A 22,059-nucleotide genomic window follows, 5' to 3' on the forward strand; every position below is an offset into this window, starting at 1 on the left:
GGATTACAGGCCATGAGTCACCTGGCATGGATAATTTCTTTAAATGGGCAGAATTTTTATAAAAAGAAAGAGTAAAGAGTATTTCCAACATAGGAAATGATGCTATATGTAACATCACCTAAACTTGACTATATTATTCATCAAAATGTAAAGTTTTAAATTTTACCTTTGTGTAATAATTAGGATAAATTGTAAAATATATTCAAACTTTCATTTGTGATATCTAAAACAAATATATTTTTCTATTCCAAATTTTAAAGTTAATGTAAGCTTAAAATATTATTTTTAATCTTGTTATGTAACGTTCATATATTGATTAAAAATTGGTGGCTTCCTTAAATAATATTGCTCTGGAATTTTAAATGAGCCAATTTTAATATTATCAATAACAAGTCAATTAAATTTTGATACTATCAATAACATAACTCAGTAACTGGACTACTAATTTGATGAAATCTATCTGTGTTCCTTTAGAATAAATTCTGAAGCAGTTAAAATAGTGTGTCACAGAAACCTTTTGGAAATACATTCATATTTTCATTTTGTTTAAATCCTAGAAATTTAAGGAAGGAAGGTGGCTAAAAGTCAGGAGACTTTAAATCTGGTTCTTATTGTTTAATAACTCAATGATATAAATCTGGGTAAATTATTTAACTCTTATTGTTGAAATTAAGGTATTAAAATTTTTCACGTATTTCAATGCTGTAAAGAGCTGTGATTCTGTGGAAACCTCATTTTAAAAAAAAGAAATTTAATTGGGATTTATTGAAAAATGTGGAGAGAGACAGAAAGAGATTAAGGGAGAGAAGGCAAGATAGGAGAAGATGGGGATAGAAGTGGAGAAACCATAAGGGAAAAGATTTTTATTGCTCTATTTTTATCAAACTATAAGAAAGTGAATCATAGTATCTTTCTTGGAGAACTACTACAAAATGCTTTAAGATCGTCTAGTCTAAGGAGCTATAAGAAGTAATTATTGGGCTGGGGATGTGGCTCAAGCGGTAGCATGCTCGCCTGGCATGCGTGTGGCCCGGGTTCGATCCTCAGCACCACATACAAACAAAGATGTTGTGTCCGCCGAAAACTAATAAATAAATAAATAAATATTTAAAAAAAAGAAGTAATTATTATTCAATCATCAGCCTTCTTAAGCAAGAAGGCAGCGTAGAATTACCTGGGGATTACATACATGCTGCCATTGCTCAATGTCCTTGGTGAGCAATGCAGCCTTCTCTATTTGAAGCTTGCCTTGTCTATCCCAACCTCTTCCTTGCTAATTCCTGGTATTCATTAGTATATCTTACACACACACACACACACACACACACACACACACACAAAACACAATTATGTGCTGATGTTTCACTATAAATATTTGCACATTCGTTTCACCCTGTAGACTAAGATCTCCTTGAAAATGGTTCCACATTTGATATAAATTTACACTACTGCTATCTAATATGAGCCAGGAATACAGACAATAATTGCTTTTGAAATAAATCAATGAATCAATAATCAACGAGTAGAACTACTTATGATTTTAGTAATAATTTTAATTAAGGTTCCTGGTTCAGTGTTTGTTTGTTTGTTTTGAGGGGGGACATGCAAACACTTCATTCCAAAGCAGTAGGTTAAGAAATTTATCATAAATGGAACTTAGTACAAAGAATAGACATTTTATCTGTCCATTGTGCTACTTTTGATGAGTAAACATGTTTAAAGTCTATCATTCCAAAAATAACATAATCTTCAATATGTATATCCAATCAAACAAAAGAGAAGCAACATTTTTAAGACTATGCAAGCCAAGATTATTTTATTTCATGATGATGCCTATATTCCAATGAAATAACTTGAGTTCAGTTTGATTAAATGTGGGTTGTCATTTTTTCAGTTCAGATAAATAAGAACGTTTATATTCACTAAAATATGTTCCCAAATATTCTTGGAAATTTGATAAAAGAACTTGCAAAATTCCTGAATTAGAGCTTTCTCTCTTGACATGGGCCCTCAATTTCCTAAAAACTGGAGTAAAGGCATGTAATTATTCTGCTTTGCTACTCTGACAAGGAATGCATTCAATCATCAATTAGAAATTAGTGCACGTATGGTTTCAATTAAATTGATTTATTGCCAGCAACTTTTTAATGCAAAATTTAGTTACAGTGTATCATGCCTTGGTAATTAAAATGTACTTTGGTTTATTGTTTCATATTGACTTGTATGAAAACAAGTAAAGTTATAAAATCTTCTTGCATTGTCTGTTCATTTATTTTTTCTAATCATGAGTTAGAGTTTGCCTGTACTTAGAGAATTATAAAAGTCAAACAAATATTACCACTACCATACTACATCCATCTATCAGGTCTCCACTATAGCATAAGTATGAGCAATGTTTTCCTAAATTACATCAAGGCAGGAAAACATAATTCATGAAAAAAAATCTACTTACATTTACAACATGGGAAGAAACTGGGCATCATTGAAATCATTATTCACAGGGCTGCTTTGCTTTTTAATCTTTTACCACCAGTGAATGTGAGAAAAGACCTGAGTTCACTGGTATTTATTAAATGTACTTAAGTGTTCATGAGTTTCAATGAATTTTCAGTCCTTGTCATTTCCATAGTAAGCCTCAACATAAAAGTGTTACAGAGTAAAAAAAATTTCTCTCCTTAAAGAACCAAGTAGGTGGTAGTTTTTAAAGGAGGATGTTTTCTTATTGTCTTTGAAATATCATGATCACTTCTGTGACTTGTTTGAAGTACAAATCCTAATTTATTTCTTTTAAAGGAGGATTTTTAGTAGCAAAAGCAATGATTCTGGAAAAGATCTAGCTGCAATTATCATGGCATCATTTCCAGAAATTGCTAAGAGTTGAAAATATAGGCAGTCATTCACAGGCTTGCCTACATATTCTGAACCCCTGTGACTGAATTTAAACAACCTTTGCACTAAATTGGGAAAGATACTCCTCTTTAGAACACAACCAGTTTAGTTCACAACCAGCCTGTTCTTTCATCAGTCTTCCTTATGCAAATGGTTACTTCTCTCCCTCTTGACTTCCCTCAGCCACAAGTCCATGTACCCAGACCAGCCTGCTGGTCTGCTCAGCAAGGCAAGCTAACTCTCTACACATCATGTCCACAGAGCCTTCCAGTACCTGGGGTAGCTAAAGATGAAGGAATTAGGTTACACAAGGATAATACCAACAGTTTCACATGATTGAACAATAAGTATGTGTCAGGAGGTGTACCAACTTCTTTTTATCTTTTACTAATTCAGATAATAACACACTGAGTAGGTATCTGTCTTGCCCCATGTCCCTCACAAGTAAAGAAACGGAAGTTCAAGAGATTAAATATATTGTTCAATTTCACCCAGCTAGGAAGTAGCTGAGTTTAATTCAAAGCCTGGTCTGTATTACTTCGCATCCCATTATTCTCAAAATCATTGCCTTTCAAAGTAGGACAAGATAGAGTAAAGGGAAAAGAGGGCTTAACTCAAGGATGTGGCCACAGAGAGACAGAGGAGACATTTGTATTGTTAGAACTTTAATATTGGAGGAATTAGATTCCTAATTTGGAGGTATGGACAATAGCAGAGAGGTTAGGACCTATTCATGTGACTTATGAGGATGAAGATTTACATGGTATCAGATAAAATTTTCAGCATTACCAGACATGAAAGCATTGAAGAAATAACAAAGAAAAGAGAAAAGCTATAAAGTTTTACCTTGATTATGTAAAATTATAATCATCCATTGCCCATTCAGGCTTAATTACCATGTAGTACAACAACAATTATGCATACCATTAAGTAGATGCTAGATTAACTTATGTACATTTTTATTTGATCAAAGCAGTAAAGTGCAGTTTGCAGTATGTTCAGGCTTTATAGTTTGTGACTCATGTAACATAATAATCTACTCAAAGTTAAAAATATTAGGAGATGTGTTGATTATGAAACTTTATGATATCATATTGGCTAATCAATTTTATAACCTTATGTAAACAGTGGAAATGCAGCTGTTAATCTGGTTATACATTGCCTACTCTGCTAAATATTTCACAGAAAGAAATATTTTCCTCAGTGGCAGAAGTGAAATCTGGCAATTATCTTTGAACTTTAGCTTTTAACACCTGTACCATTTTCTAATATCATCTAGAAGTTAGAATTTATCTTACTTAGGAAAATAGCTGGGAAAATATAACTGTTAATTTTTTAAAATATTATGTACAATTTAGAGATTCTCTCTAGATGTATACTATATATGTGTGTATACATACATACATATATATAGTAAATATACTATATTATATATAATATGCATATATAGATATTATGTCCTACTATATTTAAAATTATAAGTTTGTTTTTAATTGTATAATAAAATATTAGAAAACTGACTTTTATGCTATTATCAGTTGAATGAGGTATTATTATGTAGTAGTTCAAACTTGTAAGCTTTAAAGAACATTCTGCAATTAAATCTTAGTTTTCACCCTTTAGACTATGTAAACTTCATATGTCTGGACCTGAATTTCCTCATCTATAAAATGTGAATTAATACTATACCAAATCTTACCTCTTGCATAAAGTGTCTGGGAAGGTTGAATGTGATAGTTCATTTAATGAACTTAGTTCTGTTCCTGACAGTATCCAATATATGTGGCCAGCACTTCTTGAAAGGATCTAATTTTCTAATTTTTTTACTCAATTTTTTATAGGTCTTTCATTTTACAGATGCAAAGCTGATCAATTGTCAGGTATTTAAATAAAAATCCTCAATATACCGCTGTCTGAAAACATTTTTAAAAACACTTCCTGAATAAAATCTAGGCATTTCATAGTTAGATGAGTTCTATCTGCTGCTCAAACTAAAATTAGAGGCCAGTGACAGATTCTTGGCACTATGCTAACTAAAAGCCTTGAGAAAAGCACTGGGAGGAGGGATGGATAGAGAATCATCTAAGTACACACTTTAATATATGGTAAAAGGTATGTAGGGCATTGTGATATAATATTGTTGAGAGAAGTAATACATGTATCTACTTACTTTTGACCTCAATTTTATCATTTTTAGGCCAAAGGATTTAATCTAAAATGATTTATAAAATTTATCCTTCTTCTCTAACATTCTAAGAGTCTGAGAAAAAACTTGAAATTCTGTGATCTAAAACAGGAATATAGAGAGTTGTTCTATATTATTCTAAAGGACAGAATCAGAAGCAATTAGTGGAAATTAGAGAAAGACTGATGTTATTATTTTTATAAAGTAAAACTTTTCCAATCAAAAAGGAAAAAGAAAGTTAGATGATAAACTACTAGGTATTTAAAATACATAAGCAATGATTTACATAGGCAATTTAAAAAGCAAGTAATATCACCTAATCCAGTTTCTACTATATTCATTCATACTAAATAAAGGATTCGTAGCATCACTAATACATTTACTTGAAATCAGAGCATCTTCAAGATCCACATGTTCCAATTATAAGGTTTCATAAGACAAGCTTCTTAAAATTGTATGAAAAATTCTGTGTGTATGTTCCATTTCTCATGGAAGAATATCCTTCATTTTTACCAGATTCTCAAGCAAGTCAGCTTTAGAGTCAAAGAGTCATTGATTTTAATAATTATTTTTCAATGTACAAAAAATGCTAAAGAAAAAAAGCCAGTACACAAAGTGAGATATTTCTGAGTTTTATTTTAAAAAATTTATCTGCTGACATTTTTCACTAATATTTTTATAAAACTTATTTTAAGACAAATTTATAGATTAGACTTGAAAAACAGTGTGTGCATTGTGCTTAAGCACATAATACTTTTAAAATTGTATCTAAGAAATAAGAGATACATAGACGGAAATATTTCTGATATCACCTGGTTATCCTACTATGTTTGACTTTCTTGTTTGAATACACATTTTTTAAAAATTTATGTAATTATCTCTGACTCTTGGTTATCAACTCTGAGAATGATGACATTGTTTTCACTTCCATGTAATAAAGATAATTAGGGAAATTCTCACTTTGAAATAATATTGCCAAAAGGAAGCAAAATGCCAATATGATAAAATTTTTTTCTCCCAATATATATACATGTGTGTACAAAATACCTGAAATGAGATGTCCAACCTATTTTTAAATGGCTTGAGAGCATGTAATTGTCTGCCTATTTAAAAGAGCACAAATGGACCCGAAGGAATGTTAAGCAAGAAGGTCAGCCTTCCATGATATCCTATTCAATTTGAATAACATCATTGGCAATGCAAAGTAAAGACAGTGTTGCCAAAGTCAATATCCTAGATTTCTATGTCTACACAACAGCTTTCTCTGTGCTAATAGCGTTTATGCCATCTGTCTGTTTCCAATTAAAGTCCATTTTTGATTCAATGACCAGATGTTCCATAATGTGGCACCGTTTTGTTACCCTTTCTCTCTGCCTCAAAATTGGTATATTTACTCCAAGTTAATGCTGTTAGCTTTTTTTCTTTGCTTTTATGTTTCTAATATCATGAGTTAATAGGCCTTGCTTTTTGCAAGTTATGGAATAGATTTTTCTATTTCTTTCTTTTTAGAATTTTTGCTCCTGAAGTCAGTTCTCTTAATTTGTTTATATTTTGAATTTCAGTTAATACTTATTCACTCCTTCTGCCTATTCTCATATAATTAAATGAACAAAAATTTCAAGTGTAAAAAACACATAAGTAATAAATTTTAAATTAAAACACTAAATATATGAGTCCTTGGGGAAAGGGAAATTACTGTGTCAACCACTTTTTTTTTCCTGTGGTTTATCACTTTAAAATATTTTCTGAACTCTATAGATAAACCTTGTGTATTCAATGCAAAGGTAACTTTGATCATTTTTAGCTGAAAGAGTAAACACTACATTTTAAGATTAGATTCTAATCTTAGAATCTACTCAGGTTTTACTGATTATCCCAGAGGAAAATATTCAAAACTGCTCTTGATGTTTTGGTGATGTTATCACTCACATAACCTTGGCATGCTGCCATTTCCTGAAGGGCAAATGAATAACACCTGCAATTGTTAATCTATTGGTCCTTGGTGTTGGCAAACAGGTTGAAAACTTCTTTGAAAGTGCTCCCATGCTTATTTATTGTCATGAGTATTTTAAATACTCTTTGTGGCATAAGTACCAGGTATTTTTCATATATATATATATATATATATATATATATATATATATATATATATATATATATATACATACACACACACACACACACACATACACATACATACATACCAATCAGGCTCTGGAGAGGGTATTATTTTAGTAATAAAATAAAAATAGTAACATTGGGACATGCACAAGGAAAGAATTCATATCAATTTTAACTAACCCCAGAAGACATGAATGGTTGCTTTGGTGTATAGGATCTGAAATGAGAGAAACGTAGCTTTAGACAAGTACTGTCCAAGGAAACTTTCTGCAATGATACAATGTCGGTATCTGAGCTATTTAATTTGATAAACACTAAACCTATGTGGCTTGTTTTAACCAGAATTTTTGCCACGGTGACCAAAAGAGCTGACAAGATCAACATAGAAGAGGGAAGTTTTTTTTAGGGATCATTGTTTTAGATGTCTCAATGCATGAATGACTGACTCCATTGCTCTGGGCCCAAGGTGAGGCAGAAAATATCAAGGCAGAAGGACATGACTGAATAATGCACCTCAGGACATGGCAACAAGTAAGAAAAGAGCACTCCACTCACCAGAGACAAAATATAGGGCCCCACTGACCTAACTTCTGCAGCCACACCCTATGTCTACTGTTACCACCCAGTTAATCTATATCAGAGGGTAAATACACTCATACCTAAATCATTTCACCTCTAAACTTCCTTGCATCATCCTACCCTTGAGCTCTTGGGTGCACCTCATACCTAAATCATAATGTGGGTATGGGTGCTTGAAATAGGAGTAGAACAACTGAGAAACTGAATTTCAAATTCTACTTAATTTGAATTAATTTAAATTTAAATTAGCCCCATGCAACCTATTAGCTGACACAGCCCTAGAAGTTTAGCTTGAGCAAGTGATAGCAAATCCACCTAATACAATAGGCAAGGGTAAAGGAAAGCATGTTTGAAATGAAAATCAAAAGCTCTAAATGTAGAATATAGCTATAGACTTGAGATTTATCAGCACTTAAATCATTATGGGTACCTGATGAGGCTTAATGATGTCACATAGAGTATATAGAGATAACATGACTCAATGACAGAGACCTATAGCTTTAACATATGATAATCAAATAAAATAGAATCCAGAACAAAAGAATAAGAAAGAAAAGTCAGTCTCAAGAGATATGTGTTGAAATACAGCAAGTCACTCAAGGTTACAGATCTAATCTTCAAGAAGTTCTCTTCCTTAACAGCTTTGGAAAGCAGTCTTGCCTTTGAAATGCCAAGTAGAACCACAACAGGGCTCAGAAAGAAGAAATCTTACCCTGGAAGCTGTTAAGATAGATCTTATGTAAAATTGTGGATGTGTAACACACGTGGTTCTGCAATCTGCATTTGGGGTAAAATTGGGAGTTCATAACCCACTTCAATCTAATGTATGAAATATGATATGTCAAGAGCTTTGTAATGTTGTGAACAACCAATAAAAAAAAAAAGATAGATCAGGGAAGGGATAGATTTAAGTAGGAATTTGAGCTTACAGCTGAGTCTAAAAATAAAGTGTGCATTGTTCATTTTGCATGGATCATTCTGGAACTATGATGGAGAAGCATTCATGCTTTCAGAATCAAAAAGCAAGAAGTTTGGAAGACAATTTAAAATGCACATGATTTTCCTTTCAGAAATACTAACAGTACATTTCTAATAATAGCAATTATGCAGTTTATCTTTTTAAAGAAAATTTTATATTATTTCAGGAACAAATCCTTTAAAGGTGAACATCACCTCTGTATTTGTGTTATGCTCTATAATGTTTTAGGAAGGCCATCTTTACAAACCAAGAATTCTAACAGATAAAAGAAGATATGCAAAACTGTAGCAGATAAAAAGAAGATATAAAACCTTTGAAAATAATTTAAAAGATGTATAAAATAATTTTATGCAACAGGAAAGGGTTTTATCTTTCATAGTTTGGTTTTTCTTAAAAATGTGTTAGAAATCTCTTTCAAGTGATTCAATTTAGGCTTAAACTGAGATTGTTTCGAAATTCATGATTGTTAATTTTCTTTGAGTTTGATAGAGGAGAGGAACTTTTCACTCTAAGGAATTATATATCTACTTCTATCTGTCTCCAGGAACCAAATATATAAAACCAGTAGCAAGGAAAGACAGGTTAAAAACTGCCACCACAGATTAATGAACCACATAAATATTGCTCTATTGTGATAAACTGTCATTTGCATATACACAAAACTCTTTTTCAAGGTTATAATGAGAGTTCACAGTACATTCAAGAGCTATTGTTCATTTTGGTGCCTCTATAAACTAAATAACAAATTCAAATCATGTTTAGAGAAAAAATGCATATCATCGTCCTTTGTCAAACCACTGATTTTGTATTCTGTGGGAAGTGCCCAATTAGTTATATCCCTTCTGTGCTACATATAGGACATATTGTTTGGGCTCAGAGAATAAAATCCCCAGAATATGTCATTTTTGGCATTCTGAGCAATCTTATCTAAAGGAAATTAAATGGTCTTATAAGCAGGCTCAGAGTCAAGTTACCTTTAACCTTGTCTTTATTTTCCCCCTTCTCTACTGCAAGCTCAGAGAAAGGTCTTCAACAAATTTCTCGAATCTGCCTAAAACCAAATGTGCCAAAGAAGAAACAAATACCTCTGGTCTCTTCTCTGAGTTAACCTAACTCATATCCGAGAATACATACCTGAACAGACTTTGTCACACAATATTATCCTCTATTTCAGTTCCATAGAGAATCATTTACAATACATTGCCTGTTCTCTGCGCCCAAGTGGTAATTGTGCATGTGTGTAGACATATAGATACATATATCTATAAAATAGGAATAATTATAAATATGGAGATACAAACATAAAAGATAAGATTAGATAGTTGGATGATAAAGTTTAAACTTTTAGCTATCTAAGCTTACCAGGCACTGAAAGTGAAAATGTGGGAGGGAGTATTCTTCTGGGCTCCACAACAATGAGTAGGAAAAGATTAAACAGTACATCTCCAAGATACTGCAGCCAGTCATCATTTAATTCTGTAACACAAAACATACCTTTCTTTAACTCTACCTAATATAATCAGTTTACATATCTGACTCAGATCAAAATTGCTTTCCTGTCCATAAATAAGTGAAAAGAAAAACTCCTGATTATTCAAAGAACAACAGAACCAATTAATAGGACAAGAAACAGACAGATCATAAAGAGTCAATGCAAGATAGAACTGCCAAGATGCAAGACAGGCTTTTTGCCAAGATGCAAACATTCATATCAGAGCACAATGGAGAGAGGGAGAAAATTAATAGCTCGAAGACAAAGGTAGAAAAATTGTCATATACACTGATACAAATTGGTAGTAACAATAAAAGTTCTTGGCAATCTTAAAAGAAGCAAAAGAGGTGTTGTTGATTTAGACTCAAATTTAAAATCTAAACTGTATAAATTCAGACAGGAAAGCTAATCTTCTTCCACTATTATCATGTTAATACAAAAATGGTGGCAACCAGCCCAGTGGTGTGGTGTTGCCAAAGATACACACACACACACACACACAAAAAATGGTTCTATAGAATTTAAATACAAGGAGAAAGGACAAAACATTTACTCATGCACATGTGGCAAAGTGTATTTGCACTTCTTCCATGGCAAAGAATTCTACAATTTTAATTCTACAATTAAAATTTAGTGAATGTTATTTGGAATTGAAAAATTGTATATTTATACTTAAGCTTGTGAAATTACCAGTATATATTGTCATTATAATATGTGCTATAATTACAGAGAATACCCTGATAATAACTGATCAGTCATCTTCAATTTGATGTGGAACAAGCCTAAATATAGATACATTGGAAGTCTTCTTTTTACACAAGAGTCAGAGACATAGTGCATTGATTAGTCCAAAGAGTCAATCTTAATGGCAGATATTAAAAACATAGGTTAATGAGAGCTTGTCTCTAAGTGAAAAATATAAAAAAGGGCTGGGGATATAGTTCAGTGGTTCAGTGCCCCTTGGTTCAAACCTCAGTACAAAAAAATAAAAATAAAGTAGGACCTGAATACAGAGAGGTGTTGAACATATGAAGCAGATGAAAGATACCAGGAATATTACATTTTTATTTAAAACATAAATACCCTTTCACCAATTTGAAATTGACCAAAGAAGAACTGGAATATCAACTACTTCAATAATGCATAAAGTCTCTTTTTATGTCATCTCCAGCTTCTAGTTTTCATTCCTTGAAAACAAATACATATCTTAGAGAAATTCTTAAAGAAATATGAATATCAAAGTTTTTAGAATTGTGCTTTTTCCAGGCCTTTACAAGTACCACACAATTTTTAAATATTTATGTTTGACAATTCTTTCCAAAGCATTCAATTTGTTTTTCCCTATATTATTATCTTTCTACATCCATCAGGAAATTCCATTCAATATACACAAAGTTCAGCTTTTTTAATACTTGTTTAAACTTTTGTGTTTTCAAGAATTACTACTACTGACACAAACCTGTTAGAGCAAACCTTCAATTCAGCTGGTGGACGTAAACATTCTTCAGCAAAGCAGTTTGAGATATCCTATGAGCAACAAACTTTCAGTATGTCAAGTGCATTAGACTACAAGTACATTTTACATGGAAAATGTAATTAATCTGTTAATTTGATTAAGAAAAATAGATTATGAGATCTCCTACTGTAGATGATTAATTAGTAGGTAACAAATGGGTATATATATACATATATGTATATATATATATATATATATATAGTTATATATCTATGCATACTGACAAGAACGTGAGGAACGTAATAGGTAAAAAAAAGAAAATATCACAGTTTTAAAAATGGTCAAAGGTTTCTAATTAGGAAATAAGAAATCTTCGAAACTTGATTGAACTTTTTCAATTTATTTTACTAAAAGAGCAGAAACTATGTTGAATCTATAGTTGTTTGTAAATCACAAAATTATATGTAAGAAAAATGTAAAAATGGAGAAAATGGCTTCCCTTCTTAAAACACAAATCCACGTGTATCTCACTTTTTTATATTGTTGTCTTAGTGCATTTTCTGTTTCTATAATCAAATACACAGACTGATTCGTAAAGAATAGAAGTTTATTTGGCTCAAAACTGGGATGTCCTAGAGCATCCCCTTGGAGTGCATTGAGGGCCTTCCTGCTGCATCAAAACATGACAGAGAGCATTATCACATGGCCAGACATGGCTGAGCATGCCAATTCAGTTCTTTTTATCATCTTACAAAACCACACTGATGACATCATGGGCCCCACACTTATAAGTACATCTAATGCTAATTATCTTCCAAAGGCCCCACCTCCAAATACTATTATCACCTGAATTGGGGAACTAAGATTCTAACATGAACTTTTGAGGAGTATATTTAAAACCATAGCAATTAATAGTTCATTCTGACCTGAAAAACAAATTATTGATATTCTATGTGTTTTTAGAAAAACTTTCTGACTGCTAGTCTGAAAATAAATTATCACTGAAGCACAAAAAGAGAGTGACTTGGCTTAGAATAGGAATGGTTTTGATTGGACATGGGAGAAGGCCAGCAAAGACTTTATAATGACCTTAGGTTTCTTTGGTTGTACAACTGGGAGGCTCCTTAGATTTTTATGTATCAAGACTCTACTCATCTGAAATGAACTATTTTTTTACCTACATCAAAAAGCACCTGAAAATCAACTATCAAGTGGCCCATCTTTTTCTTCTCTATAATAAAAAAATGATGTTTTTGTTTATAAATTTTGTTTCACAGATCTCATATTAGTGAATATTTCTCCCAAAGTCTTACAGTATGTTGTCTATGACTTTGAGAATTTGTTATTAGTGGATACTCTCATCTTTTCTCTTTGTCTGTATTCAGGTTTCTCAATAGGAATTTGTGTCAGTTTGCATAAGGAATTGTTACCCAAAATGTATTTTAAAACAGGATTCCCATAAGTCATATTTAATCTGGTCTACAAAATATTTTTATTACAGAATTTTTTTAAAAAAAATTATGTTATTTAGAATGAATAAATTGCTACTATTTTCTAAGTCTACTGAATCACCAGGTTTCTTAAGGTAATAAAATTTACTAAAAGTCTGCATACCAATAATATAATTACAGATAAAATCAATATAAAATAAAAGAAAACAATTTATATTTATGTCAAAAAAATTGAGAATTGCACAATTTTGGAAAACAAAAATTAAGATATTTTCAGATCTTCTAAACCATCATTTAGTGTTTCCTAGAGGAATCCCAACTTGCTAATAAATCCTATGTATTCCTCTGAGTTATTTATTCCATTTTCCATGAGTAATTCTAGAGTCATAGTATTCTGATTTTGAAAGCTGCATTGAGCTGTTTGTTATTCTGATTCACACTTAAGCAAATGTTCACTCTGGCAGAAATAGTCTGCTGTTGACTGTGTGTTATGTAATTTTAAAGCTTCATGTTGGTCATTGTTACTGTCAGAATCTACCCATTCTGTTCAAATGGAACTGTTATCAGTCTTCTGTAATGAGACTTAAGTTGAAGACAAATTTTGTTTGGTCTGCTCAGAAAGAATCTTATCTGTGAATTTTAAAATTGTGCTCACCTCCCCAAATCACTGACATATTTTCCTATCACTAGGGCAAAGTTTCAGATTATAAAAACAATTCCAAAGTACATTGCTTTGGAAACATGGTGGCGTGGGAGTGCTCATCAGCTTAGCAGTGTGTATGCATTGTGATATATTTACCAGAGACTAACAAAAGACATAGGAGAAATTGATAATTGGCATGAAAAATACAAAGTGTGCCAAATGGTTTTTCTGAATATTGAGGGAAGGAGGGTTAAACATAATGCTGTACTTTACGCTAATGAAAATGTCCAGTATATTCCTTTCCCGGAGCAAAACAACATGTTAATGACCGTGCTTAATGCCATTTTTGTTAATGTGACATCCAAGGAAGCACTCCTTCTGGAGCTATAAACTGTGTTCAAGGATAAAGATCAAAACTGCTAATCCCCTGCTCCTCGATGGTGGCTGTAACTGAAGCCCTATGTCAGAATGGCCATCATTACTGTAAGTAGCAGCCATTTAGAATTAGGGCTGCAGCCCATCCTCATTGTTACCTCTCCTGAGGATTAGCACACCATATTTGCTGAAATTTTTACTACAGCATTTCAGGACTCAAAAAAGGAAAGACTCCTCTTGTAGCATGAAAGTTCTTAAATATTCAATTCCTACAGAGTTTTTCTTTGAGTTCAACTCAAATGACATGCTTTCATCAAAGCTTTTTCTGCAGGAAGAGGGCGGCATTTCAAAATCCATATAGAGATGTAACAAATTCGATAATTGGATCTAAAGAATAGCTGGGGTTGAGAAGAAGAAGATGGAAATGTGGGAGTCTTCATTCCAATATCTTCATTGTGAAGACTGGAATTAGTTAGGCTGATTATATGGATCAAAAAGACAGATTGTGGACCTAGGGCTAAATCATTGAGGATTATGGCAGACTGTCCTGGATTTATGGGCTTCTTAGCAAGACCAGTCATAACAGGATCTCCCACTAGAGGGCAGTATCTTGATTACTTTTGTTTACTCAATGTTTTGATATTTTATGAACTGTCCTTAACGGAGTCCAACTCTTAGTTATCTTTTTCTCGTCTGTTAATCTGAATGCTGAATGTTTCTTGGTATACCCTTTTCTGACTTCTGCTCTATGTTAGTTTGTTCTAGGAACTTAAGATTTGACTGTATTAATTGATTCAATTTTCATAACGACTTTCTGAAGCAAGATTATTGTCCTCTAGGTAAGGGCATTGAGTCTAAAAACAGTATGGTAACGTGGTGTCTAAGCTAAAAGAGATAGGATAAAGCTTCACAATCAAGTCAATTCTCCAATAAATTCTATTCTACCATTGTGCATAGAACACCATGGGCTTCATTTGCACAAGACAGTATGTCTCTCATATGTATGACAGCATTTCGTGGTAGGAAGAAATGAGCTATCCTTCCATGGTTAAAGATGCAAAGCAGCTGAGTGTGTGTGTGTGTGTGTGTGTGTGTGTGTGTGTGTGTGTGTGTGTGAGAGAGAGAGAGAGAGAGAGATTAAAATTGAATATCTAGCATTTCAACTTAAAATGGGAAAAAAAAGATTCCAACAAGTTAATAGATTATATTGAAAATTTATCACCTTTTCATTATTTCCAATGTTAATTTCAACTGTTAATTTCAAATTTCAGAGCTTTAAAAAATTCATTGCTCTTTACATCTTCAAATTTACTGTCATGTATATTATATTACTTACAGATGTTGGTTTTTAAAAAGGAGCCATGTACAATAACTGTAGGACAATGGGGAAAGTTAGTTGTACAGCCATGTTTCTGATTTATATGAGATGAATATAATGAGAATTTCTGTTTATGAGGGAATACTTACATTTAAGCAAATGTTTATATTCTTTTATTCTAATACACAGTTGAACAGAACCAGTGATAATGTAGGAACCAAACAAGCTTTGTGGATCAAGGAAATTCTTTCACACTATTTCAATTGTGCTTTAACTGTGGACACTAGAATATAAACAAGCATTATTCATGGAAATTGATTATTAATAAAAAAGAATACAATAGCAATTTTGGTACTAATAAATAATTATTATGAGACAATAATAGCATAGTTAAAGTTGATAGCATTTAGTGTTTCTTTAGCAATTCTACTTGCTCAGTTGTTTTTTATTTTCTCTCACCTGAAGTATTCTTCCCTCAAATTTTCTCTTCAAACATATGATGTGCTTCAACTCAAATTATCTTACTCAAGACCTACATACAAGTAATCAGATACATATTGAAGAGTAAATAACTTAATAATACAAAGCTATCCACATGTAAGTTATTATTTTTAATAATTGCAAGTGCAATGGACATCCAGGTAGTTATTATATTGTTTTTGTTATAATAACTATTATAATTCTATACTCTCCATTAAATGCTTATTAGGTGCCTACTATGCATAAACATATTGTCATAATTTTATGTAGGTATTTTTATGATCCCCATTTTACAAATCAAGAAGCTAGAGACATTTAATGAGTCATCCAAGATCACAGTCAATGGAGAAGTATATATAGTTAATTATTTCACAGTTTCTCCTTAAATTTCCTCTGTCTCCCTCCCCTCAACTCTTTCTATGTGTAAAGTATTTGCAATTTTTACAGCAATTGACATTCAAAAAAAGCCTACATCTCCTGTAAAAGCAGCTCAATCCAAATATAAATTTCACTTCAGTCACAATTGCGTCAATTTTTTTCTGCTCAAATTTTGTAGAAATGTTCTATATAGCCTTTGTTGTTACCAACCAATATGGAATTTAAGCATTAATTGCATTAATGCAACTGTATATTTTCTAAGTATTAGAATAATAAGTACATATTAGAGAAATAAATCATCATTTTAAAAATGTTTGGTGACCAAAATCCATGAATCAATCATTACACACAGAATTTAGGGGGTTTTGATTTAAGATAATTATTTGTTTTATATACATTGGAGTGAATTAAAAGAGCATTATTTTCCAGCTTCCTCATCACAGGTCCAAGTAAAATGAATAGGTGAGACACTCTACTTTTTTAAAAATAATACCCTGTCAAAAATCATAAGACTTTGCTATCACAACTGACACTAATTGGCATCCTTGTTAGCACTTTCAAAAGAGAGGTCAAGACTGGAAGTTTGTAGAAGCTGAATTACAGTACCCTTCTTATAAGTGGTTCCTCTGGGTTGAAGAGCAGAGATGTGGAAAACCTTAGAAAAGTTTGGCATGTGCCTTTATTACAAGAAAAACAAGAGACATAGATGCTGATATGTGGGCATTGATTATTTGACATCTTGGTAGAACATTATATATAAAACTTACAGACTGATGTCTAAAAGAACTGAAAAGATCAGATAACAGTAATGCAATTTCACATTTTCTTATCCCAAGCCTTTCAGGATAGATGTGAATGTATATAGAATTTTAGAAGGAATTTGTGTGGAGGGGAAGGCATATTATAAAGGAAAAAGTGCATATGCTTTATGTCACACTCCAGTATAAAGGAAGCATTTAAATGCAGATAATAAAGAAAGGCTGTAGAGCTGGGGGTAGAGCTTAGTGCTAAAATGCTTGCCTAACATGAGCAAGATTTGATCTCCTCCACAAAAATAATAATAATAATAATTTGCTGCCAACTGTGTTATGAAGAAAATTCTGTTGTACTTCTATATAAAATTTGACATTTCTGAATGGGTAATATGGTATTGTGGACTTGTACAAGAATTGAGATTATTTAGTTATGACCAAAAGATTGAAATGTAATTAAAATGCACTTTGTTAATTGATAGTGTCAGCAAACATTTATCAAGCCCTTACTATGAGCCAGTTATCATGATAGGTGAGGCAGTAAAGACAAGACAAATGTGTCATACATATGAATGGTGTTTTGTGACCAACTTTATTCATCTCCAGTAAAATCAGAAAAGGAAGCAAATATTTGAAATGTACTTCAGAAGAATTAAATAATATAAGGACCAATATTTCTCATTTCCAGAGTTATTAAGTACAGGAACAAATTATCTAAGAAGCTTATGGATTCCACTTTCCTCTGGGAATGTTCAAAGACAAATCATCTGTCTTGGATGATTTGGAGGCAGCAGAATCAACAGCACATTTTTAAGGCCCCATACAAATCCAGATTCTGTATTTAAATGTTAGTTTTCCAAGCTCTGATTCTAATTAATTCTTATAATTTAATTCTTTTTTTACAGAAGCATCTGTATGTGTCTAAAGAAACAATTGCTTTGCATACACACAAAGGTACATAAATCTAAATAACCACAAATCTAGAAATTTGATACACATAAATCAACATTCAATTAAATTTCAGTTAACTAAAGTAAGTTAACATAAACATCAAGAAAACATGGGCTAGTATATGAAGAAGTCAACAGATAGATTCAAAATGCATTATTTTCAATAAATAATTGTATAGCAAATAGAAATAAAGCACCATCATTGTCATTTGAAAAAACACAAAGGATTGTGGTGTTGTTTTTTGTCATCCACAAATAAATCTGTGACTCTGGAAACCAACTACATAAGCACTGCTAGTCATATGGGAAAGGTACCCTCTGTACTGCATCCATTGCCTATTCACCAAGATTTTTTAAAAAATCAGTATCTGCCATTCATTAAGTAAATAGTAAATGTAATAGTGATACTTGCTTTTCCAAAAGGTGTTTTCTCCTTTAACATTCAGTACACATAATTTTCTGTAACCATGCACACACAAATTACTAAATTTACTGGGCCAATTGAGTAATTATTTTAAACATACAAACATATTTCTTTCCAAACATATTTTCATACACCTACATGCAATGGATGAATAAAAATTGAATTTTAGCTGGGCGCAATAGCACATGCCTATAATCCCAGCAGTTCCGAAGGCCAAGAATTGTGAGTTCAAAGCCAGCCTCACCAAAAATGAGGCGCTAAGCAACTCAGTGAGACTCTGTCTCTAAATAAAACACAAAATAGGCTGGGATGTGGCTCATTGGTCAAGTGCCTCTAAGTTCAATCCCTGTTACCAATAATAATAATAATAATAATAATAATAATAATAATAGTTTTTATTTGCTGATATTTAATAACCAAAGCTCTACAGCTACCATCATGTAGCCCCTTCAAGGGCAAGCAGGTGTGCCAGGAGGCATCTTTCCAAGAGACATCATCTAAATATGCTAGGATATGAGTTATTTCCATAGAAAACTGATTATTATTACCTCTAGAGCAAAATCAAATTTTATTGAAATGAGTCAGATCCAAGGTCATTCCATAAAAAAGATGTTCCCATATAAGTAGAAACTGAAAAACTCTTTATACTTCACCAACGTGGGACAAATTTTAGGTTGTTTATATTTCCACTGGGGCATGTACTCTGAAACATCTGGGGAAAGTAAACACCAATTCTAAATTCTATTAGGTAAGTATTGTAACCTTTGTCGCAGCAGATATAGAACCAGTAGGACAAAAATTTGACAGGCTTTTTACTACCAGTCACAAAAGACAGAAAACTAGAGGGAAGCAGTGCATTTCATTAAGAATATTAAACAAGTCATTTGATCAGGACAGAATAAAAGTATATGTGATTAAAGCAACGGGTTGATATATTCAGTGTAGCTCTACCAACTGCAATGTCTTTATCTTTTTTCTCAGAATGAGTCAACAATGGGTATGTACCCTCCCTAATTTGTTGCTTTGAATTGCATGTAATCTTGGTGAGGGTAGTATATATGTGGTAGATGCTTTCCTGCTGATCAATATTGTGTTGTTGTTTTATATCATCCACAAATAAATGAACATGACAAATGAAAATCAATACTAAATTTGTCAGTGGTGATGAGTAGATGCTGATGATTTCAAAATCCAAGAGTTCACAGCAAGACGATGAAAGGGAACTCAAAAGACAACTATCAAAGATTGCAATACCAAGCTGATTAATTCTAAAATCCCCAAAGTATTTTCCCTACCTGCCTTGTACAAGCAGACATAGCATTGGAAAAAAGAGTCATATTGAACAACTATGTAATTTTGAACTGGAAAGAAGTATATAATGTGAGAATCCCTCTGAAAAATATTCATTGTTAAGACCAACTTGAGGTGGTAGACTGCCTGTCTCTCTTTGACTTTTATTCTGCAACAAAGATAAAGATAGATGACTTTTGACTGATCTTTTGTTTTATATTTCTTTTTTAGTTGTAGTTGGACACAACATTTTTTTAAATTTTATTTATTTTATTTATTTTTATGTGGTACTGAGGATCAAACCCAGGGCCTTGCACATGCTAAGCAAGCACTCTACTGCTGAGCCACAACCCCAGCCCCTGATCAATCTTTTTTATTTTAAATTCATAACACAATTTATTTCTATTCCTAAAATTCTGAATTGAAGCCAATAAAATGTAACAACTGATAATCAGTTCATTAAAACAGTTGACTTAGGCATCTGCAATGGTAACTTCAACCTCCACTCTTAACTCAATACTGATGGAAGTCATCTGCTTCCCAGTCTCAGAAGGGCTCTGCAAGTCAATGAGTCACTTGTGGATTCTCATCTGGAAATGACCCCTTGTCTTGGACCCTTCACCACAAGGTGTTTTTCTTGTAGTGATTCTCAAAAGTCTTGGTAGGCAGGGGAACAAGTCCTTTCACTTTGTGATTCTTTCCCTTTCCAGTACTGATCAAGTCAGCACACACTTTCTCCAGCGATTTCACATTGAGGCTGGTGAGGGTAATTCTAACTTGATGAATCCACCGGTGTCTTTCTGTTGTCTTCAAATGCCATGGCTGCAACCTGGCTTCCTGACCCACTTGTTGCTGGGCAAGAGAAAACAGTGGTAAGGGAGGAGCAGAAGCAGGCAACAGGGTGTTCCATGGTACCCACAACCATGTAGCGCTCAAAAAGCTGATCAACCTTTGTCTTGTTTCCAGCTGCCTCTGTAGTTTTCACCTCAAAGAGCCATAACTACAAAAAAAACCGAGACATTAATTCTGGATAATACACTATATTTACCAACTGTTAAAAGTCTTATCACAAAAAATGAAGGCATTAGTAACATCTACATCATAGGATTTTGTGACTTATAAATGAATTGATGCAATGTGGAAAGCTCAGTATGGCACTCACGGAGAGTTCAGTAAATTTTAACTATTATTATTATATAAAGAATTGTGTGGCTGGGCATGGTGGTGCATACCTGTAGTCCCAGCACCTTGGGAGGCTGAGATCAGAGGATCACAAGTTCAAAGTCAGCCTCAGAAACTTAGCAAGGCCATAAGCAACTTAACAAGACTCTGTGTCAAAAATAAATAAATAAACAGGGCTATGGATGTGGCTCCGTGATTAAGCACCCCTGGGTTAAATCCCCAGTACCCCCCACACTCCGACGAAAGGAAGGAAGGAAGGAAGGAAGGAAGGAAGGAAGGAAGGAAGGAAGGAAGGAAGGAAGGAAGGAAGGAAGGAAGGAAGGTGTGGAAGAATTGCTACTTTATGCATTCCTCTTTTACTTAAGTGCCATTTTCCTAATTGATGTTTGTGCACTGATAAAAGTAATAATAGTACATTAAAAGAACTCTTGACTGAAAAGAGATAAAATTCAATGGCGGTTCCTGACTTGCCAGGAACTGGTCTTTTATATGATCTGGGAAAGTTCACTTAATCCTTACAGAATTCAACTTCTTCATCTGAATATATGGAGTTAGTCTGAGCAGTTCTAAATTATCTTCTTGACCTCTGGTATCATTTAATTGCTATGATTAAAATACACTTTGTTGTTTATGAAGCCATGACCTAAATTGAGAAAATATATTCATCATTCTGACTTTTACATGAGAATATTCTAATAAATATTTCTTCTTCTCTACATATATCTAAAAATTTTTAAATACTTAGTTATGGTGTCACTATACAAATGCCAAAGTTGCTAACAATGGCATCCACACCAATAGCACCCTCTTATAAATGGGTACCTTTAATATTATATAAATTGAATACTGCTTCACTTTGGCCACTTCTGGCTTTTATTGTTCAAACATCTTCCTTCCACTTGCATATCATTATAATCTATTTCACCAGAATGAATGGAGTATATCTGAAATTTGGGGCTTTAGTGAACTTTAAATGATCTGAATATATCCTACTGGTTGCCTGAAAGTCACCTTTCTTTTCTTTTTTTGCTAAAAGAACCCTGATTTTATTCAGGTATTAGTGGCTGGCCATGTATTTTAGAAAAGACTAAGCCCCCCATTGGTGAATCTTAGTC

At 32.8% G+C, this 22,059-nt stretch overlaps 1 pseudogene; it reads right to left on the reverse strand.

Annotated features, from left to right (window-relative positions):
• Nucleotides 1-20,235: 20,235 nt before the first annotated feature.
• On the reverse strand, nt 20,236-20,582 carry LOC106145118 (small ribosomal subunit protein uS10 pseudogene; annotated as a pseudogene).
• Between the last annotated feature and the right edge of the window lie 1,477 nt (nt 20,583-22,059).

This window comes from Ictidomys tridecemlineatus, chromosome 1 (genome assembly GCF_052094955.1).
Source record: "Ictidomys tridecemlineatus isolate mIctTri1 chromosome 1, mIctTri1.hap1, whole genome shotgun sequence".
In the NCBI taxonomy this organism is placed as follows: domain Eukaryota; kingdom Metazoa; phylum Chordata; class Mammalia; order Rodentia; family Sciuridae; genus Ictidomys; species Ictidomys tridecemlineatus.